Source organism: Sceloporus occidentalis, unplaced genomic scaffold (genome assembly GCF_023333645.1).
Source record: "Sceloporus occidentalis isolate IW3139 unplaced genomic scaffold, rSceOcc1.0.p SCAF_1, whole genome shotgun sequence".
In the NCBI taxonomy this organism is placed as follows: domain Eukaryota; kingdom Metazoa; phylum Chordata; class Lepidosauria; order Squamata; family Phrynosomatidae; genus Sceloporus; species Sceloporus occidentalis.
In genome coordinates, this window is record NW_028316981.1 from 69,128,150 (window position 1) to 69,148,191 (window position 20,042).

The 20,042-nt window shown below is 41.0% G+C and overlaps 1 protein-coding gene across 5 annotated transcripts in view; it reads left to right on the plus strand.

Annotated features, from left to right (window-relative positions):
- SFMBT1 (Scm like with four mbt domains 1) overlaps positions 1 to 20,042 on the plus strand; it is a 119,387-nt gene that overhangs the window by 21,014 nt on the left and 78,331 nt on the right. Inside the window, exon 2 of one of the 5 annotated variants that reach the window (XM_089523962.1) lies at positions 5,952 to 6,020. The exons of the other annotated variants lie outside the window; for them this stretch is intronic. The gene's annotated coding sequence lies outside the window, so the exon portion shown is untranslated. The remainder of the gene's footprint in view (positions 1 to 5,951; positions 6,021 to 20,042) is intronic. 5 annotated transcript variants of the gene reach the window in all.

Consider the following 20,042-nt stretch of genomic DNA (forward strand, 5'->3'; position numbering starts at 1 on the left):
ACTAAATAACTTCCATGTCACAATATACACTATTCCCAAGTGACGAGTTTTAAAAGCAGGTTGTAATATATTGTGAATTTCAGGTCAAAGAAAAAGAAAGAAAGAAATCCCTTGTATGAGGCTGGAGCCTAAACTTGATTGTTAATCTCAGTTAGGGTGAACCCGCTGAATCACTGGTGCTTAACATAATTGTTGAGTTAGCAACTTCCCATTAATTTAATGGGTCTGCTTTGGGGACTCACAGTTGGATTCAGGCTGGATTTCAGCTACAGTCCCACTTATCTGGGAGTAAACAGAATTAAATTCAGTGACACATCTCTTTATACATATATAGGGTCAGGCTTTAAGTACTATATGTCTTCAAAATCCTGGCCTAATTATTCAGAACTTTATAGAAGCAGGAATAATGCATGCAGAGGTCTGTATTTCTTTTAGATGAATGAAAACAAAATGCCCAGCCTATTTGATTAATATATTTTTAAATCCATTACTTGCAGCAACAATAAATAAAACAGAAGACATCTGGACATACTTATAATGCTTTGCTTCAAATATTGGGTACATTATCTTATCTTTCAGTTTTATGTTGTTAGATGTCTATGATTTAATGTGGTTTGGATAAGTTGTTGAAAAATGACTACCAATATTGTCGTGGCACAACTCATGTTCTTTGACTGAAGAATGAATCAGGTGGTTGTAGTGTTGACTGAATTTCAGGATTCAGCTCACACAAGTAATCTGGCCTTAAGTCACCCATAGGCTTGCCTTGTTGGATAGTATGTTAGACATTAAGAAAGCTGTAGGAAAGCAATAGAATTGACAAACTCTACACAGTGGTTATGCACAGATCTTTTTTTATTGCCACTCAAGCAGAGATATATTATTTCCTGAATTAACTATCTGAATACACTTATCTGAGCAATTCAAATGGATTATTACAGTGATTGCTTCTTGAATCCTGATATAAATTATAGTTTCAGCCTAAACCCTTGTACCATTGTCTCTGCCTTTGCCAGAGTAACCTTTTATGACGTTACTGCCACATTTGTTCAATGTCAGTCTTTGCATTTGTTTACAGTCCACATAAAATTTATCATATTACTTCTGGAGATGCCTGAAAGATCTAAATAGATCTTACCTACCAGAGTGCAAATTAACCTGGTTTTCAAGCTTTAAATGGTTTTAAATCAGGGATTAGGAAAATGCCCTCTAAATGTTGGACTGAAAGCCTCAGCATAGCCAATGAGGGGGAATGCTTGGAATTGTCCAACAACCTCTAGAGGGCTGTATTTTGATCACCAGTGCTTTAAGGTGCTGAGCACTTTGAATTGTGTGGAAAGAAGTGAATGGACTTATTTTAAGTATCAGTGGGATAGGTCCACAACAGATATTATCTATATTAAACTACATTATTCAGAGGGATCTCATAGCACCTTTGACATCAACCGAGAGAAAGAAGTTTGTAGCATAAGTTTCAGGGGTGTTTATCACACAGAGGTTTTTGCAGCTCAGATCTGACATGTCTGCGGGTCCAACTGCAAATTCACGCAATAACATGATGTATTATCACACGCGATTCCTTTTGATGGGGGCACCTTCCATGGCACTTCCGCAGTGATTCCAAAGTGACCCCTCATTTTGGTGAAATCGGTAACAAGTGAATTCACAGAAATTGCTTCCAAGCTCACTTCGATTTCACTCCGAATTGGTCTGGTGTGGAATGCAATTTTGCTTCTGCTCTGGTATGCCACCACAAACCACCTGGGTTGCAAATTTCCCATGATGCAGCGCTGCAATTTCCCCCATTTCCTTTCGGTGGTCCTTTCACTTTCAGGGCAACCAAGGGGGGTTCACTCCGTTGTTGCTGGGATAAGGCTGAAACCTTTCGTGGGGGTTATGTGCTTGTTAAACATTTTCACGTTATAACATAAACTGGGCAGGACCCTGTTTTTCACCTTGAGCTTCCCATACTTCCCATCTTCAATTGGGGTGCGGGGCTATGGTTTTCTTCCATTTCCTTTTCCCCCACCTTGGGCACACTACCCGGCCACTATGTTGGAGGAGGAGGTGTGTTTCTAGGACAACTCATTTTTTGGGGAATATATATATATGTGTGTGTGTATGTGCGTGAATGTGAATATACAGATATGTATATCTATCTATGTGTGTGTGTGTGTGTGTGTGTGTGTGTGTGTGTGTGTGTGTGTTGAAATTGCTGAAATGGAAGGGAAAATAAAAAAGGGGATGAAGAAGACACAGAAATATTCACGAGGCAAATATTCACGCAATCACGCAATTATGTGAAACAGGGAACAAGAAGTTGCGCCCCTTTTCACCCCAGAAACGTAAAAGGTCACAGTGCGTTCAGACCCGCACTGAGCATGCCCAAGGGTGCCGATTTGAATAATTGAATCCCGCCGGTGTGGTAATAGTTTGCACTCACTCTGCTTTGTGTGAATCGGCATCACGTGACTTGCCTTGGATTCAATTCCCTCTCGATTCAGAAGGACAACCAGGTGCAATAAGTGCGTTATAATGTGAATTCGCATAGCTGAACCAGGAGTCTGAGCTGCAAAAACCTCAGTGTGATAAACACCATAGACTAAAGGCCCAAACAGACAGACCACAAAAAAGCTACTTTGGGTCACTTTGGAGGTATGCTGTTTAAAAGATGCATGCATCCTAAGAGGCTGGAAGCCGCGCCACAGCTATGCCCCGGTCCTAAAGACTGGAGCGCAGCTTTTGTCCTCATAAAATTTGTGTGTCATTTAAACAGCATACTTCCAAAGTGACCCAAAGCAGCTTTATTTTGGCCTGTCTGTTCAGGTCCAGAGTCTACATTGTAAGTAGACCCAAGCCGCATCTAAACTGTAGAATTAATGCAGTTTAACAATACTTTGGCTGCCATGGCTAAAAATTGGGATTTGTTGTTCTGTGAGTTATTTAGCCTTCTCTGTCAGAGAGCTCTGGTGCCACAACAAACTGCAAATCCCACTATTCCATAGGATGAAGTTGTGACAGTTAAAGCGCGGTCAGACTGCATTAATTCTGCAGTATGACAGCAGCCTCCGTCTACAAAATTTTGTGATACACACATATTTCTGTCAGTTAGTTTCAAAGGTGCTGCAAAATCTCATTGCAGATTGATCCAGACGAACATTGCTATGTCTTTGAATACAATACAGTCGGCCCTTCCCTTACACGGAGATCCATTCCCGCCCCCTGCCCCCCACGTAAGGCAAATATTGCGTATGCTCGAGCCCCATTGAAAGCAATGGGGTTCGTGCACGCAGCGAGGTGAGGCACCTGCCCAAGGTGCATATGCCATTGCTTTTTCTGGCACACGGTTTCAGCGTAAGCTGAGAGCCACGTATGGTGCACTCGCATACGACGCAGGTGCACTGTATTGAAAATCAGACCAATGTACAACTCATTATTGTAATTGGTTTGGAGTTATGGGTTACTTTGGTAGTCCACCCCCCATCTATCCAGGAGATGTTGCAGCTGACAGATTAGTTGGTATAAGGTACTCTGCCACAGAAACTGCTTTGGCCTCCAGTGAGAAAGCAGGATGTAGGAACTGCCTGTCCCCTAGATTTTTAAAAAGTATATCCAGAAAAGTTTTGTTTTTAATAGCATTTTTCTGGCTGCTTAATTTTATATGGCCATCTTATTTCTGTGTGTGTATACCATCCTAAGCCTCAGGGTGCCCTCAATATAAAATGTTTTAGAATTATTTTAATAGAACAGAATCCTTCAATAATCTCTGGCATACACTGAATTACTTTTTACAGAAGAAGCTTTTGAGTCTCCATATTTTAGGTTTTGGAGCATAGGTCTTTTCATAAGAAAGTAAAAGGTACCTAGATTCAGTCTGCAAATCCACATATCTCATTATCATAAAATTTATGGATAGTCTGGCAAAATGCATTTGTGGGTAACTTTTCACTACCAGTAAAGTGGGAAGCATGTACACTTGTAGTACTTAAAATGTTCCATTGAACAGTTTTTACTACAACACACATGTGAGCAGACCCATAGTAGACTGTGTCTTGACTTGCAGTAAGAGCCATAGGAAGTTAAGCTCTTGTTATATTAAACATAGATAAGACTGATGTTGTTTCTTGAATATAGATAGAACTTGGAAAACCTTTTTCAACTTCTACTCCAAAATCCCTCAGTTAGCATCACAATTGACCATCCTGGCTGGGGGATTCTGGGAGTTGTCAAGAAATAATGATTCCAAGCCCTTTATATTTGGTGCCTATGAATTTGTGCCAGGAATGCTTACATTTTCTTATCTACAGGTTTTCTCTCCCATCTGAAATGCTTTGCACCAGAAGTGTTTTGGATTTTGGATTTTCTTTTTGGATTTTGAAATGTTTGCATATATGTAATGAGATATTTTAGAAATGGAACCCAAATCTAAACATGACACTCATTTATGCCTTGTATATATGTAGCCTGAAGGAAATTTTATACATATTTTAAATAATTTTGTGTGTGAAACAAAGTTTGTATTCACTGAAACATCATTTTTGAGTATATCAGATTTTGGAATTATCCAGAAGGGAGACTCAACTTGCACTTCCTAAATTCTGCACACATTGAGAGTTTTGATGGCTTTGCTGTGCTGCATTAATAATAATAAATAATAAAATTTTTATTTTTATACCGCCCTTCCAACAGATCAGGGCGGTTAACAACAGGTTAAAAAACAGTACAATAAAAACATCAATACATACAAATTCAGCATTACAGATTCAATAAAAAGAACAGAAAAGCCCCGAATTAGCCAATCCCCTTGCCAGTGAAGAGGAAGGAGGCCCATTGGACTTTAGTCGGGGAATGCACTACAGAAAAGGAAGGTCTTTAGATCCCTTCTAAATTGGGCCAGGGAGGTGGCCGAGCGGAGCTCTATGGGCAGTGTATTCCAGAGGGCCGGGGCAGCGATGGAGAATGTCTTCCTAGTAGTGGAGACAAGCCTAGCCCCAGGAACCCTAAGTAATTGCTGCCCAGATGTTCTGAGTGTGCGGGACGGAATGTATGGGGAGAGGCGGTCCTTCAGATATCCTGGGCCCAAGCCATTTAGGGCTTTATAGGTCATCACCAACACCTTATATTGTGCCCGGAAGCGAATCGGCAGCCAATGCAGATCTTTTAACACCGGTGTAATGTGGCTGGCCCTGGAGGTACCAGTGACCAGCCTGGCTGCCATGTTTTGTACCATTTGTAGCTTCCGGGTTTGGTATAAGGGTTGCCCCATGTAGAGTGCATTGCAGAAATCCAGTCTCGAGGTTACCAGAGCATGTACCACAGTTTCAAGGTCCCTCTGGGCCAGGTATGGGCGCAGCTGGCGAATAAGCCGAAGCTGATGACAGGTGCTCTTGACCGCCGCGTTCACCTGAGCAGTCAGCGAGCAGCATTAGATATCAAAGCTGAACATCTGTGATTGGATATTAGGGGACACCTTCCATGCTCAGAAAGCTGGCACTGTCTTAAAAAGTTTAGTCACATTCCCCTCTGGTTATTAACTAAATCATCATAAAAGCAGTAATTTAATGGCCTGGCATAATTTAATCAAACAAAATGAATAACCCAGGTAGAACTAAATAGATAATTACAAACCATTTTTCAAAATGGTTCTCATTGCTTTTCTTCAAAATCTTTTTTAGAGTTTTGACTTTTGATTACAGAAGAAAAGGTGATGGATAGTAGCTGTCTCCATGAGGAGCTGCATTTCTCTGGAGATGACAGGGAGGAAGTCATCTTTTGGTTGATCTGCGATGTAAAAATTGCAGGTGCAAATTGAGGTGATCTTAGGGTCAACACAGTTACAGCATAAGTACATGGTCAGATTCTCAGCTTCTGCAGGTAGCAGCAGGGCTTAATCCCTGTAGCTTCAGGCAGGCTGAATGAAAGCTCTGACAGAATTCTTCTCTTATTTTCAGCTGCAAGGAACAAACAAAACGGTTACTTCATCAGAGAGCAAATCTGAACACATCATTATTCTAGCCAAGGTAGTCTTCTGGCTTTCCGTTCAGCAATTGTTTTTCACTTAAATATAATCTTATATATTGAAAACATACTACACCTTAAAAGAAGCCAAAGTAATAAAGAGCAGAAAAAATACCTTCACAAATAGTAGAAGCTTATCAATTTATTGGAATATTTCATATACAGTGAAGGTTTTTGATTTAAATACACTTAGGTAGTTCTTGAAAACCAACTTCATTGCCCTTGCAGTGTATGATGTTCTTGTTTTATTTATTTATGGTCTTTATATAAAGCCCTACATGGCTTTGGCCCAGGATACCTTGAGGACCGCCTCTCCCCCATACAATCCGCCCCGCACACTCAGAACATCTGGGCAGCAGCTACTGAGGGTCCCAGGGGCAAGATTAGCCTCTACAGCAAGGAGGACGTTTACCATCTCGGCCCCGACCCTCTGGAATACGCTGCCCATAGAGCTCCGCTCGGCCACCTCCCTGGCACAGTTCAGGAAGGAACTAAAAACCTTCCTGTTCAAGTTAGCATTCCCCGATATAAGCTCCAGTTAGTCTCCCCCCCTCTGACGGCAATGGCGAGCTGGCCAGAATGTATTTTTAATGTAAATTTTAATGTATTTTTTCTTATTGCATATTGTATTGTATTGTATTGTGTATTTGTTTATTATGCTGTACACCGCCCTGATTACAAGAAGGGTGGTATAAAAATAAAGCTTTTATTATTTTATTTTATTATTATATGCCTCCCAGTATGTATGGCTGTGCAAGCTAGACAGTGAAGAAAGCTGACAGGAAGACAATCTACTAACTTGAAATTTGGCACTGGTTCTGTGGATACCATGGACTAACAAAAAGAGGAATAAACAGATTTAGGAGGAAATCAAGGCTGAATTCTCCCTAAAAACCAAGATGAATAAATTGAAACTGTTGTATGGGAAGATGTGACTTACTAGAAAAAAGAATGATGCTTGGCAAGACAAATGGCAGTAGGAAAAGAGACTGTGATACAGGTGGATAAGACTCAATTAAGAAAGCCATTTTGCAAGATCTGAGCAGAACTGTTGTTAACAGGGTGACTTGGGATGGGGGTGGGGGGTTTCATTCATAGAATCAGTGTAAGTTGAAGCTTAGTTGACAGGAATTAACAACCATGAAAGGTTCTCCACTCATGCAATCAAACAGGCTAAAAATAAGATAATGCAACAGATACAAATGTAATAAAAAATCAGGCATTGATGTGCTATTACATGGTTCCAAAAAGAAAACAGAGTGCAAGGCAGGCCTCCTTGAAGAGGGTATTCCATAAATGAGGCATCACATCTAAGAAGATCCTTTCTTTTGTAGCCATCTACCTAACTTTCCTCGGTAGGGAAAGCTGAAGGGAGACATCCAAAAATGACACAAGTACCTGGGCAGATAAATATGGGAGGAGACTTGCCTTTAGAAGCTAAAGGGAACTCTAAATTAAGTTTGGATGATCTCCTCTATCTCATCTGCTTGTCTTTACACCTTTCCTTCCATTCTTCCTTGATAGATTATAAGAGAAGGCAGCGAGGAAGGCACATCTTTTGTTTTTCCCTCCTGTGAAGCACTTTGTTCATAAAGGTATCATGGTGCTACTTGACAGCTGACCCCAAAATAACTTTGGTATCAAGTGTGTTTGGCCTGTAACTATTCTATCTGACTCCATGTCTTTCTGTCTGGAGCTCTTCCAGACACACTGCTGATCTTCACAGAAGGGTGGCCAACAGGTAGCCCTGTATCCAGACTCCAGACTGTTTGGATAAAAATACAGCATAAATGTATTGACTTTTGTTTAACATGGATATCTGTATTTTGTAAGGTGTCAGAATCAATATCAGGCTATGTGTGCATACTAGCCAGTTCTATCATACTATGAAAAATAAGAAGCACTTGATTTTGAAAAATTGATTTAAGCAGAAGATTCATTAATACTGGTATGGATGGGATGGCCAAGGTGTGTCAAATGCATATGCCCTTTCCAGAGCCCATGCCCATATGTGACTTCTGCTTAGGTTACTATATACAGGCCGTCCTCCCCAACCGTGGGCTTGCCATCCACAGATTTAAGCATCCGCAGATGTGAAGTCCCATTGCCACTAATGGCAGCACATGCCCGCGGCAGAGTGGCTGCTGCATGCTGCCATTCAAAACCACCGGACTTGTGGTCCCGCGTTTTTTTCATCTGCAGGGGGAGGGCCCAGAACAGAACCCCCCTGATAAGAAAGGCCCACTGTAAAAGCTTTTTATTCACTATTTTTTTAACTCCCTTGCTACTCCTTTCACATCTGAGCACGTGTGGAATTCTGTAACAGGCAGTAGTAGCTATAAAAGGGACATACAATTTTTAATTCTATTAAGGGCATCAACACTCTTGCACTAAAGAAAGTTTAATAGTGTATGGTGAAAGTACTGTGGACCACTTTGAGGATGCTTAACATTGGCTTATTGAAATTTGGCATTCGACGCCTAAGTATTTTGAAATAATCAGGATAAGTGTTCAGAAAACATTGAAACAAAGAGAATGGAATGATATGTAGAGTTGTCAGGGTGTAAAGTAATACTTCTGTCTATTCAGTTCCCAGAAGGACTGCTTTGGGAAGAAGTGGGAACTTCATCACATATTTGAAATGAAACAAAAACATGTTTGCTCCATGTAGGATGAGGCATTACTCATCCAAACACAATAATTGTTCAGTAATAAGGAGTACCTACTGTGATAATTACAGCAGAAATTAAGTTTTGGTTACAGTGTGTTAATAGTAATGTTGATTTTACAACACTTTGCTTAATAGTAGCAAAAGTAGCCAGCCTCATGAGGGTTGGATTAGCCAAGTGATTCTCAAACTTTGGTCCTCCAAATGTTTTGGACTTCAGCTCGCAGAAGCCCCAGCCAGCTTGGTCAACAATCAGCAATTCTGGGAGATTAAGTCCAGAACATCTGGAGGACCAAAGTTTCTGAACCACCGGAGCCTTTAATTTGATAACACTGAGCTGTTCAGCCGAAGTTCCATGGAGTTAAAAACATTGTGCCCACTCCTTCCCAGTGGAGTTACAGCAGCACGTTCTATTTTGGACTTGATGGCCCTTAGGTCTCTTCCAGCTCTATGATTCTATGATTCCATAGTAGTGGGATACTTCTTCACAAAAGAGCTTCAAATGCCTTCTACTGCTAACACAAACACCAATTTGAGTAGTCTGCCACACCTAGTGACTGAAGATGTATTGCAGGCTGCAAACACTTGGATGCACTTAAATTAATTACAATAATTAACACATTTTAAAAAATCAAATTGACCCAGTAGGTACATTCTCTGTGTGCCTTTTGTGTTTGTGTCAAGTTCACATTTCATTGCTGTTTTTGACTATTTTCAATTCCTATGGAAGTGAAAAATAGCTCTTGAGCTCGTATGTGTGACAGAAGACTTGGCATCCCATCCCCTTAGGTGTTTGGACAGTTTGAAAAAGTAGAAGTATTTACTCAGTTCTTGTTGAGCATCCAGTGAAGAGCAGTAATCAGATTTATAGTCACTTCTAGCAGCTTGTGGAATCACAGGAAGGGAATAGAAGGGAAGGGGAAAGAACAGCAGAACTAGGAAACATTCAATCAAATTCTGTTTAGTCATGGATTAACTTTTTGATCCTGGGTAATGTCTTGCATCTCAGCCTTGCATCTCTTCCCTGCAAAAGCAAGGTGATAGCAGCCTGTGCCCATGGCTGATATGAAAATAACCAATGAAAAGATCACTAGAGCTGCATGCATGTTTTAAATATTGTACAAAGGAAGCCTGCAGCTTGTTGGGACTGTGCTAAAAAGGATATATTCTGACAACTTTAAGAGTCCATTAGTCCTAATAGGTGAATATCCTCTGGGGAGATGTTACCACTGGGGAAAAATGTTGCTTCTGTTTGTGAGGAGTGTGTGTCTTTGGCCCAATTACTGTTTGTTTCAAAGCTTTACTACCACAATATGTTTGCATGAGCAAGCTTTTATGATCTGTTGGCAGTACTTAAATTGAAGTCAACAAGAAAATTCACATTGACTCTAGACTACCCATTTCTCTTCTTTTTAGTGATCCTCTGTTACATCAAAGTAGTTAAGCCAATTGTTGGTTACTGGTGGGTTGTGATTTTTCTGCTTTCCCATTGTGAGCCAGCATAGCAGACTTGCTGATGGACTTGCGGTCTTGCTGTGGGTGAGATGTAAATATGTTATTAGTGTCTAATAACTGCAGTGAGAACCAACCTTTTTAGTAACTAATAAACAAGAGTGAGTGAATATGTGAAAAATAAAGTAATTAATAAATGATTTCTTCCCACATTTTCTGTACTATCGGAACAGAACACTTACTTTCTTCATTTTAAAAAAAAGATTTTTCATGTATTGGGGATGCTATTGGCACAGGGGAAGATCTGGTCTCTAATTTAAAATAGGATGACAGTAATCTCCTTGGAAAGCTCTTGCAGTTTCAAGTCTTCTCTTATTTGTGGAGATATAATTCAAACAGCACCACATTCACCTAGAAGGAAGGTTTTATTTACATTCAAGCTTTACAGAATCTTTGGGCGTGGAACTGGGAAGAAAGGGTACAACAACAACAACAATGTTTATTTATAACACGTTTCACCGGGACAGTCCTCTTAAGACTCAATAGCAATTGAGTGATCAGAAAGAGAAAGGATAGAAAGGCAGAGTGATGAAGAGGGTAGAATAAACCATATTGTTTTTTGAATAGGATTTTCCCAACTCATCGCAAGCAGCTATTTCAAAATGAGTGTGAGCTGCCCATAGACATCAGTGGAGAACTCAAATATTCTAATATATTGGAATGGGCACAAGTGTAATCCCCCTTCTCAGTTTCTGTAGAAGGATGAAAAAACACAAACAAGCAAATAACAACTACCCGTGCATAGTTGACACAGAATGCAAACAAATTGTTGAAGTGGGGTAAGTAAAGAAAGGTGGATAGGGGGAATGGAACCTTGAATTCCACATGGAACACTTTCATTGCATGGTCTCCCTTGTATGTATATAGTGAACTCAGGTCCAAAACACACTGCAGAAATAATCCAGTTTGAGACCGCTTTAACTGCCCTGGCTCAGTGCTAGGGAATCCTGGGAACTGTAGTTTTGTGAGACATTTAACCTTCTCTGTCAGAGAGCTCTGGTTCCACAATAAACTACAATTCCCAGAATTTCCTAGCACTGAGCCAGGGCAGTTAAAGCAGTCTCAAACTGGATTATTTCTGCAGTGTTTTGGACCTCAGCTGTGAAGTTGTGACAGCTGTTATAATACAACCAAAATAGGACACCTGAGAAACAAGTCACGGATATCAGTACGTGGAAGGAAACTGCAAAGTTTGCAGATGTGTACATAATCCTGAGGGAAAACAGTTGCACCCCCAAGCAGACTAATGAGAACTGAGTGTAGTGTTGCCAGAAATCTTAGCATCTTGGGAGGGGACGGGAGGAATGGAGAATAAGGGGATGAACAGATGAAACAGTAGAATGCAAAAGTGTGTGGCCATCTGGACCACTCTCCACTCTGCAACAGATTCCATTTGTATCTTTAAAGAAGATTTTGTTTTTATTCATCAGGAAACTTACAAATTCTTTTTTGGAATGCACTACTATGCAAGTAGATTTTATGTTGTAAGAGAAATAACTGGCCCTTTTTTCTTTATTTTTTAAAAAAATGTATTTGAAGCAGAGCACAATCTGCCAGGCCACTGACAGTGTGACGCCTGCATATAGAATATTTTACAAGCTTCGGAGATCCCTGTTGGGTTTTTTTAATCTCCAGATAAAGTTTATCTAACTTTATGCAAACTGTAAAATAGACTTTGGGATCCTAGTTCACATTCTTCTTGTGGAATTGGATGCAAAGTATGCAAGCCTAGATATCCATTTTTTCTGCCTTCTAAAAATGTCTTGTTCTCTTTCTGTTTAATTGTGTTTACTGGGAAATGATGAACATTCTGCTAAAATTAGAGCTCCAAAGAAGAATTATTTGGAGATTATTTTGTCAGCATCACTGGGCAGTGGGGGTGGGTGGGAGGCTACTAGGGGAGAAGTGGGGCAGGAATAAAGTGGCAACAACAATAAAACAAGTTTTCTCAATCTTTTTACTTTGGAGGAACCCTTGAAATAATACTCAGCCCTCAGGGAACTGCAAAAATTATTATATTTTCAGCTCAAAAACTGGTTGTTGTAAAGTCACAATCTCTCCCAGAACCAATAATAATAATAATAATAATAATAATGATGATGTTTATTTATATTTCCTGCCTCTCCCACGGATCAAGGCAGGATTATATCATTAAAATTATACAATCAATAAAACAATAACCAAAATTCCTATTAGTTCTCTAAAACAGCAGTTCATCAATTAACCAACAATCATAGTCAAAAGTGGAATAATCATTGCACTTTTTATATGGAGTCCGGTGGATAAGCCTGCCGGAAGAGATTCGTTTTGAGTGCCTTCTTAAAGGCCTCTATGGTAGTGATAAGATGGATCTCTTCCGGTAGGCTATTCCATAATTTTGGGACTGCGGCAGTAAATGCCCTATGGGAGGTTGACATTAACCTGGTATTATGATGTTCTAGTAAAAACTTCCCAGATGTTCTAAGTATGTGGGGCGGATTATGTAGGGAGAGGTGTTCCCGCAAGTAACTCGGGCCCGAGCCATGTAGGGCTTTAAAGGTAATAACCAACACCTTGTACTGCTCTCGGAAGCTAATTGGCAGCCAGTGAAGAGATTTCAATACTGGTGTTATATGGACAAACCTAGATGTCCCGGTGACTGATCTGGCTGCCACATTTTGAACCAGTTGAAGCTTCTGAATTTGGTACAAGGGTAGCCTCAAGTAGAGTGCATTACAGAAATCTAAGCGAGAGATTACCAGTGCAAGTACCACTGCTTCAAGGTCCTTTCAGTCCAGGTAGGGGCTCAGTTGGCGTATCAACCGAAGCTGATACCAAGCACTCTTGGCTGTCCCTTTTATTTGAGATGACAGCTGCAGAGACGGATCTTGGAGTACCCCCAGACTGCGGACCTCATCCTTTAGGGGAAGTGTGACCGCTGTCCAGGACTGGTTGGCAAATCTCCATCCCTGGACTTGGGGTACCTATTGTAAGTACCTCCGTTGAATCCAGTACCTCTGGATTCAACCTGAGTTTGTTTTCCCTCATCCAGCCCAGCGAACCCTGTGTGTGCATGTGCCTTCAAGTCATCTGTCAACGTATTGTGACCCCATGAATTCCATAGCATTTTGTTAGGCAAGGAGTGCTCAGAGGTGGTTTTGCCACCTCCTTCCTCTGAAATGTGAATGAAGCACCTGGTGTTCAGGACCTGGTTGAGCAACCCTAATTCCGTTGTCTCAGAAGGGGTGCAATATGCTTACCTTAGGGGAAAATGTAATGGAAACACATGTTGATTTAGGTTGTCAGTTTTTAAGTCTCTGGATCCCGATGAGTGAGACAAGTGATCATTGAAAAGGTGATTTCCCTCAGTACATATAAGTTACTGCTTTGTCAGCATTCACACTTGTTTACAAAAGTTGAGTCATAGAATCATAGTTGGAAGAGACCACAAGGGCCATCCAGTCCAACCCCCTGCCATGCAGGAAATCTCAATGAAAGCATCCCTGCCAGATGGCCATCTAGCCTCTGTTTAAAGACCTCCAAAGAAGGAGAGTCCACTACACTCCGAGGGAGTTTGTTCCACTGTCGGACAGCCCTTACTGTCAGGAAGTTCCTCCTAATTTGAGGTGCAATCTCTTTTCCTGTAACTTGCATCCATTGCTCCGGGTCCTACAGTGGAATATATTTTGTTTTAGTATGAGCATGAAATTGCTACAATAACCTGAAAAAGCATAAACCCTGTGAACATGCCCAGATTAAAATTAGTAAAACTAAAAGTAATCTATGTAGACTACTGTAGACTCACATAAATATAAACATAAAATAGCATAATTTATTAATATATCTGGGATGCAGATTTTGAGAAACAGAAATATGTGTAGACTTTAAGTAACTGGTATCATATGCAGTTCTACATTGAAAATAAGTTTACTGTTTATGAAGACAGGTGTCAGCAGCAAGTGCAACTGGATATGATTAAAATTCAAATGCATGACATACTACAAAACAAGTGACTAAGAAACATCTGGTGTTAAATTCTGGTGGACAAGGATCCTTTGTCTGCTGTTGTGTCACTGGGGATAAGGGCTGGGAATCATGCAGCCCTCCAGATGTTGTTCAAACAAACAAACAAGCTTCATTTATATACTGCTTCATACCGCCTAAGCAGTGTCTAAGTGGTTTACAACTGTAAGCTAATTTGCCCCCAACAATCGTCCAATCTCTCTTCTTCCTTTTCTCTCTAAGGTGTTGGAACGAGTTGTCTATTCACGCTGTCTTGAGTTTCTTGAAACCAACTCCATTCTGGATCCCTTCCAGTCTGGTTTTCGCCCACGGCACTCCACAGAGACGGCCCTTACTAAGATCTCGAACGATCTTTTGCGGGTCAAGGCGAATGGCCTTTATTCTATCCTTGTCCTTCTTGATCTGTCTGCGGCCTTCGACACCATGGACCACTGTCTCCTAATAGATGTACTCTCTGACCTTGGTTTCTCGGGCCTTGTTCTCGATTGGTTCACATCTTACTTGTCAGATAGATCTTTTTCAGTGGTCTCGGGTGGTCAGACCTCGTCTTCTGTCCCCTTATCTGTTGGAGTGCCTCAGGGCTCTGTTTTGGGTCCCCTTCTGTTCTCTCTATACACACTCTCCCTTGGCAAACTTATCAGTTCTTTTGGTTTCTCCTACCATCTGTACACCGATGATACCCAGCTGTACCTTTCCACCCCTAATCTTTCGCCAGAGCTAGAGCAGCAAGTGTCATCCTGTTTAACAGCTGTCTCCCACTGGATGCACCATTGGCGTCTGAAGCTCAATATGTCCAAGACCGAGCTTCTTGTTTTCCCTCCTAAGCCCACCCTTCACTACTCCTTTTCTATTTCTGTCAATAACGTCTCTATCCAGCCGGTCAAGGAAGCCCGCAGTCTTGGTTTCATCTTTGACTCCTCTTTGGTATTTATCTCTCAGATCCAGACTACAGCCAAAGTCTGTAGATTTTTTCTCTATAATATCGCCAAAATCCGTCCATATCTCTCAGCTTCTACCGCAAAGACACTGGTCCATGCCCTAGTGGTCTCACGACTAGACTACTGTAACCTCCTCTTGGCAGGGCTTCCCCTCTCTCACCTCCACCCATTAATTTCTGTTCAGCATTCAGCTGCACACATTATTTCACTTGCTTGCCATTATGATCATGTCTCCCCCCTGTTGTCCTCCCTTCACTGGCTCCCTTTTCCTTTCCGCATCAGGTACAAACTTTTGCTACTCACCTTTAAAGCCCTACATGGGCTGGCCCCTCTTTATTTAACCGATCTTCTCTCTCCCTATATCCCTACTCGCACTCTCCGCTCTGGTAGCCAAAGTCTCCTCTCTCAACCCAGGATCTTCTCTGCCCCATCCTGGATCCGTCCCTTCTCTCTTGCTGCCCCTCATTACTGGAACCTTCTTCCTCTGCATGCACGGCTCATCACTTCCCTAACCAGCTTTAAGGCTGAGCTGAAAACCATATTGTTTAGGGAAGCGTTCTCAGGGAATTTGTGACTGTCATCTGGCTGTCTGATAATATTTGATGTGATGTGATTTGTTTTTATATTTGATGTTTTTAATTTATTTTTTCTTTTCTATATGGTAATTTTATCTATTCCTCTTTTTAATTGTTACTATCTTAGAGTGTACGCCTTGGGCAGGCTTTTATATACTCTTTAAGCTTACCGACTTTGTACAGCGCTGTGTATAATTACAGCGCTTTAGAAATAAAGTTTAATAATAATAATAATAATAATAACAACAACAACAATCTGGGTATTCATTTTAGCGACCTCCTCAGAAGGATGCAAGTCTGAGTCAAGCTTGAGCCCTTTTTCTGGTCTTGAACTCTCAACCTTGTGGTTTTGAGTGAGTGGCTGCAGTACAGGCATTTAACCACTGTGCCACCAGGGCTCCTTCAGCTGCAGCCCCCAACAGTTCTCAACACTGCTGGGGCTGCTGAGGCTTGCAGTCCAGTATGTGGAAGGCAGCATGGTCCCCAATCCCTCTGTAAATATCGTAGCTTCTAAAGCAACTACAGTGGTCCCTCCACATTTCCTAGAGTTAGGGGCGCAGGACCCCTGTGAATGTGGGAAAGCTGCAAATAACAAAAACACTATGGTTTTACCTGAGAGAACACCTCTCTAGGAATCTCTCCCCCAGTGCAACTCTGTCATCATTTGACCATGGAATTGCGCTGGAGGAGCTACAAATACGTAGTGGTGTTTTCTCTCTAGGAATCTCTAGGTCCTTCAGTGCAACTTTTGGTTAAATTTAACCAGAGAGTTGTGCTGGAGATCTAGATATTATTATTATTATTATTATTATTATTATTATTATTATTATATTCCTAGAGAGAACATATTAGTAAAATCCGTGAATAATCACATCTGCAAAAGTCAATGTGGAGGGACAAGTGTAATTCTTCTTGCATCCATAGTTTCTTGAACACACATCAGTCTTGTCTGATTTTAGAAGCTAAGCGGAATTGGGTCTGGTTTGTATCTAGAAAGGAGAGCATCAAGCAATTCAAGAGATCTCAGGTAGTTCTGGGAAAGAATTCTGTCTGTAAGCCTGATGAGCTATTGTTACTAGTCGGAGTTGACAAGACTAGGCTAGATGTCTGACTCACAGTATAAGGCAGCCTGTAATGTTCTGTAACAGGCAGATACCGGGGCATTCTTTATATGGACATGACATATAAGAGAATCTCTTCCTTCAAGTGAGGATTGTTAAGTGGTTGACTTGCTGGGTTGAAAAACTGTAGAGTTTTTAAATGGTGGTTGCTGGTTTTATATATATTTCATGGTATATTTTTGTTCGAATGATATACTATTAAATATTGTATTGCTGTAAGTTGCCTTGAGTTGTGGTAATGACCAAAATTTGTCATAAAATACTACTTTATGAGCATAAAAGAGCAGCCACAAAGCTCTAGGTGTGGAGGCCATTGATGTATCCTTGTATAGTAGGGTATATGGACAGAGATATTTGACTTGCTTGCTATCAGAAAATATTTATTTCCACATAAATTCTGGTGATTACTAGTGTTGTACTAAAGTTCATTTTAAGATGGCATTGTCTTTGTTTCTTCCAAGTCTCTCTCCTATTCCTGGACATATGGAAAGAGCGTGATCAGTAGTGGGGAAGAAGAATTGCTGTTGTGTTCATGGCTTTCTGCAGAATGTTCATGGCTCTTATACCACTGACTATTCTAGACATTTGCAAATAGTCGTAGAGAATCATAGAATCATAGAGTTGGAAGAGACCGCAAGGGCCATCCAGTCCAACTCCCTGCCATGCAGGAAATCCAAATCAAAGCATCCCCAACAGATGGCCATCCAGCCCGTTTAAAGACCTCCAAGGAAGGAGACTCCACTACACTCCCTCAGGAAAGGTTTTAAATACTAGCCATTTGTCACTTGCAGAGGAGTAATGGACTACTCTTTTTCTAATGGCTCCTGTTGATGCATTAAAGAGAGCCTTTTGTAAACTGCAAAGACAGGTTTACCCATTTTGAATGGCTTTTCTGGACAACAAAAAAGGTTGGTCGCCAGAACCACGGGTGCACATCCTTCACACTGTATCTACAACAACCACCTGAGACCAGGGATGAATGTCTGCTCCTTTTTCCATCTTAAAGTCTGGAAGTGAAAGAATCACTTTTCCACCTTGGGTTGCCTGTTGCAGTATGCTGCACAAACACACACACACAAAAAAACCCCTAGCACTTCCATTGTTCATCTTCCATTCCTATATGTTCTCCTGCACCCATTCTTCAACTCCTTTTTCTGTAGTAAACAATAAACAGGGGTGGGGTGGTGGTAGTTGGATCTCTTTAAGAGGACAGTTCTCACCTCAAGCACCTAAGGGAGGTTATATAAAATTGCAAGAGTAGTCATCATTGTGTAATGGTTTGAGTATTGGACTATGACTCTGGAGAGCAGGGTTTGAAATCCCACTTGGCCATGAAGACCCACTGGGTTACCTTGGGCAAGTCATGGTCTCTCAGCCTCAGAGGATGGCAATGGCAATCCCCCTATGAAGAAACTTGCCAAGAAAACCCTGTGATAGATTTGCTCTAGGATCTCAATTAAGTTGGAAACAACTTAAAGGCAAAACAACAACAGTGGGTCATGGTTGGTTGTTGGACAAAGACAAGATTTAAAGGATACATCTTCAGTTGCCTTCTGTCTCTAGTTTATTAATTGGGATGATTGTGAGATGCTCCAGTTTTGTCGACTTGAGCTGCAGCTTTATTTCTTGGCTTCTGCACATCTAAAAGATGCCAATTTTAAAGTAGCCCTGTAGTGGTTAGTTGTCATTTTCAGAAGACTTATTTTCGTCAGAAGTTTAAACAAACCACAATATGTCACTCAAAGCCCCTTAATGCTAAAGCAGTACTTCATTTTTCAATTATGTTTTCCAGTCTTAATGCACAAGTCATACATAAACTTTGTCTTCATTTTTAAAAGAAGCAACAACCTCATGTTTTAAAGCTTCCTATGCAATTGATCATGACAACTTTATTTTCTGTGTAGACCTATATTGGGAAGATGGCAAAATAACCATTGAGTTTGTTAAAACAAAAACCAGTAGCTGTCATTTTACGGGAATTGTTATGTCTGATGTTTATTTTTGTAAGAGCGATTACCCAGAACATAATCAGCAATGTGCAGGTAGACAACTGATAGGCAGCACAAACATCTAATATTTAAGGGAGAGAAAAACTGTTTTGAATATTTTCTCGACTATCTCTCCCACCCTCACCTTGCCACTTCTTGAAGTCCATTGAGAAAACTAAAAGTGTACAGGTATTTTATTTTCTGGTATTTTTCAATTTCTCCAACCCAAAGAGAGTTCCTGAGGACTGAAGAATGAAAATGCACCCTTGAGAGTGAATGGGTGTTTGTTGTTGTGTGCTTTCAAGTCATTTCTGACTTATTGTGAACCTATCATGGGGATTTCTTGGCAAGTTTCTTTGTAAGACGAATGAGTGAGTTCTGACTTAAACCCAGAGCTGAAGAACCAAACAAGATGGTTCCACGCAAAGCATTGATGTAACAAAGGTATTTGGCAACCGAGGCGAGGAAAGTCTGAGGAACTTGGAAGCTGAAGCGGGGTGCCGTCCAGGTGTGACGAACCATGACAGGGAAGGTGCTTATCTCCGGAGTCGCCATGAAGAGGAACTGACAGGACAATGGAGTGCTCTGAACAGAACGAGAGACTTTGAACAGAACAAGTTGCTTGGAACAGCCTGTCTTACCTCCCAAAAGAGGAAATTGAGTAATGGGCTGCAATATTGCAAGAAAGCCAGAGAGAAGAAAAAGAATTAAGACCCTGGACTTTCATCTCCATTTTGTTGGCATCTACCGTGGCAACGGTGTCATCCCAAACCTTCGAGAACACCTGATCAATGTTCGGTGGAAGGAAAATGTGTGTGAGTATTGTATGAATGTGTGAGTGAAAGAGCTCTTGATAATCAATGTTTGTGTTACTTTTGTGATTCAATAAATGTTACATGCATAGTGTTTAAAACCAAATTTGGTGTCTCAGTGTCTTTGTCAGCCCTGCTCTGAATAAGTCGATGGAGGGAGAGGTTTTCATTACACGCTCTCAGGATAAACAGGTTGCCCTTTACAAACCTGGGCATAACATCTTCAGAGGGAGTTTGCCATGGCCATCCTCTGAGGCTAAAAGAATGTGACTTGCCCAAGGTCATCAAGTAGGTTTCCATGGCTGAGCTGGGAATCAAACCCTGGTGTCCAGAGTCAAAGTCCAACACTCAAACCACTATGCATGTTAATAACTGGAAAATGCTAGGTTAAGAAACAACATTATGCAA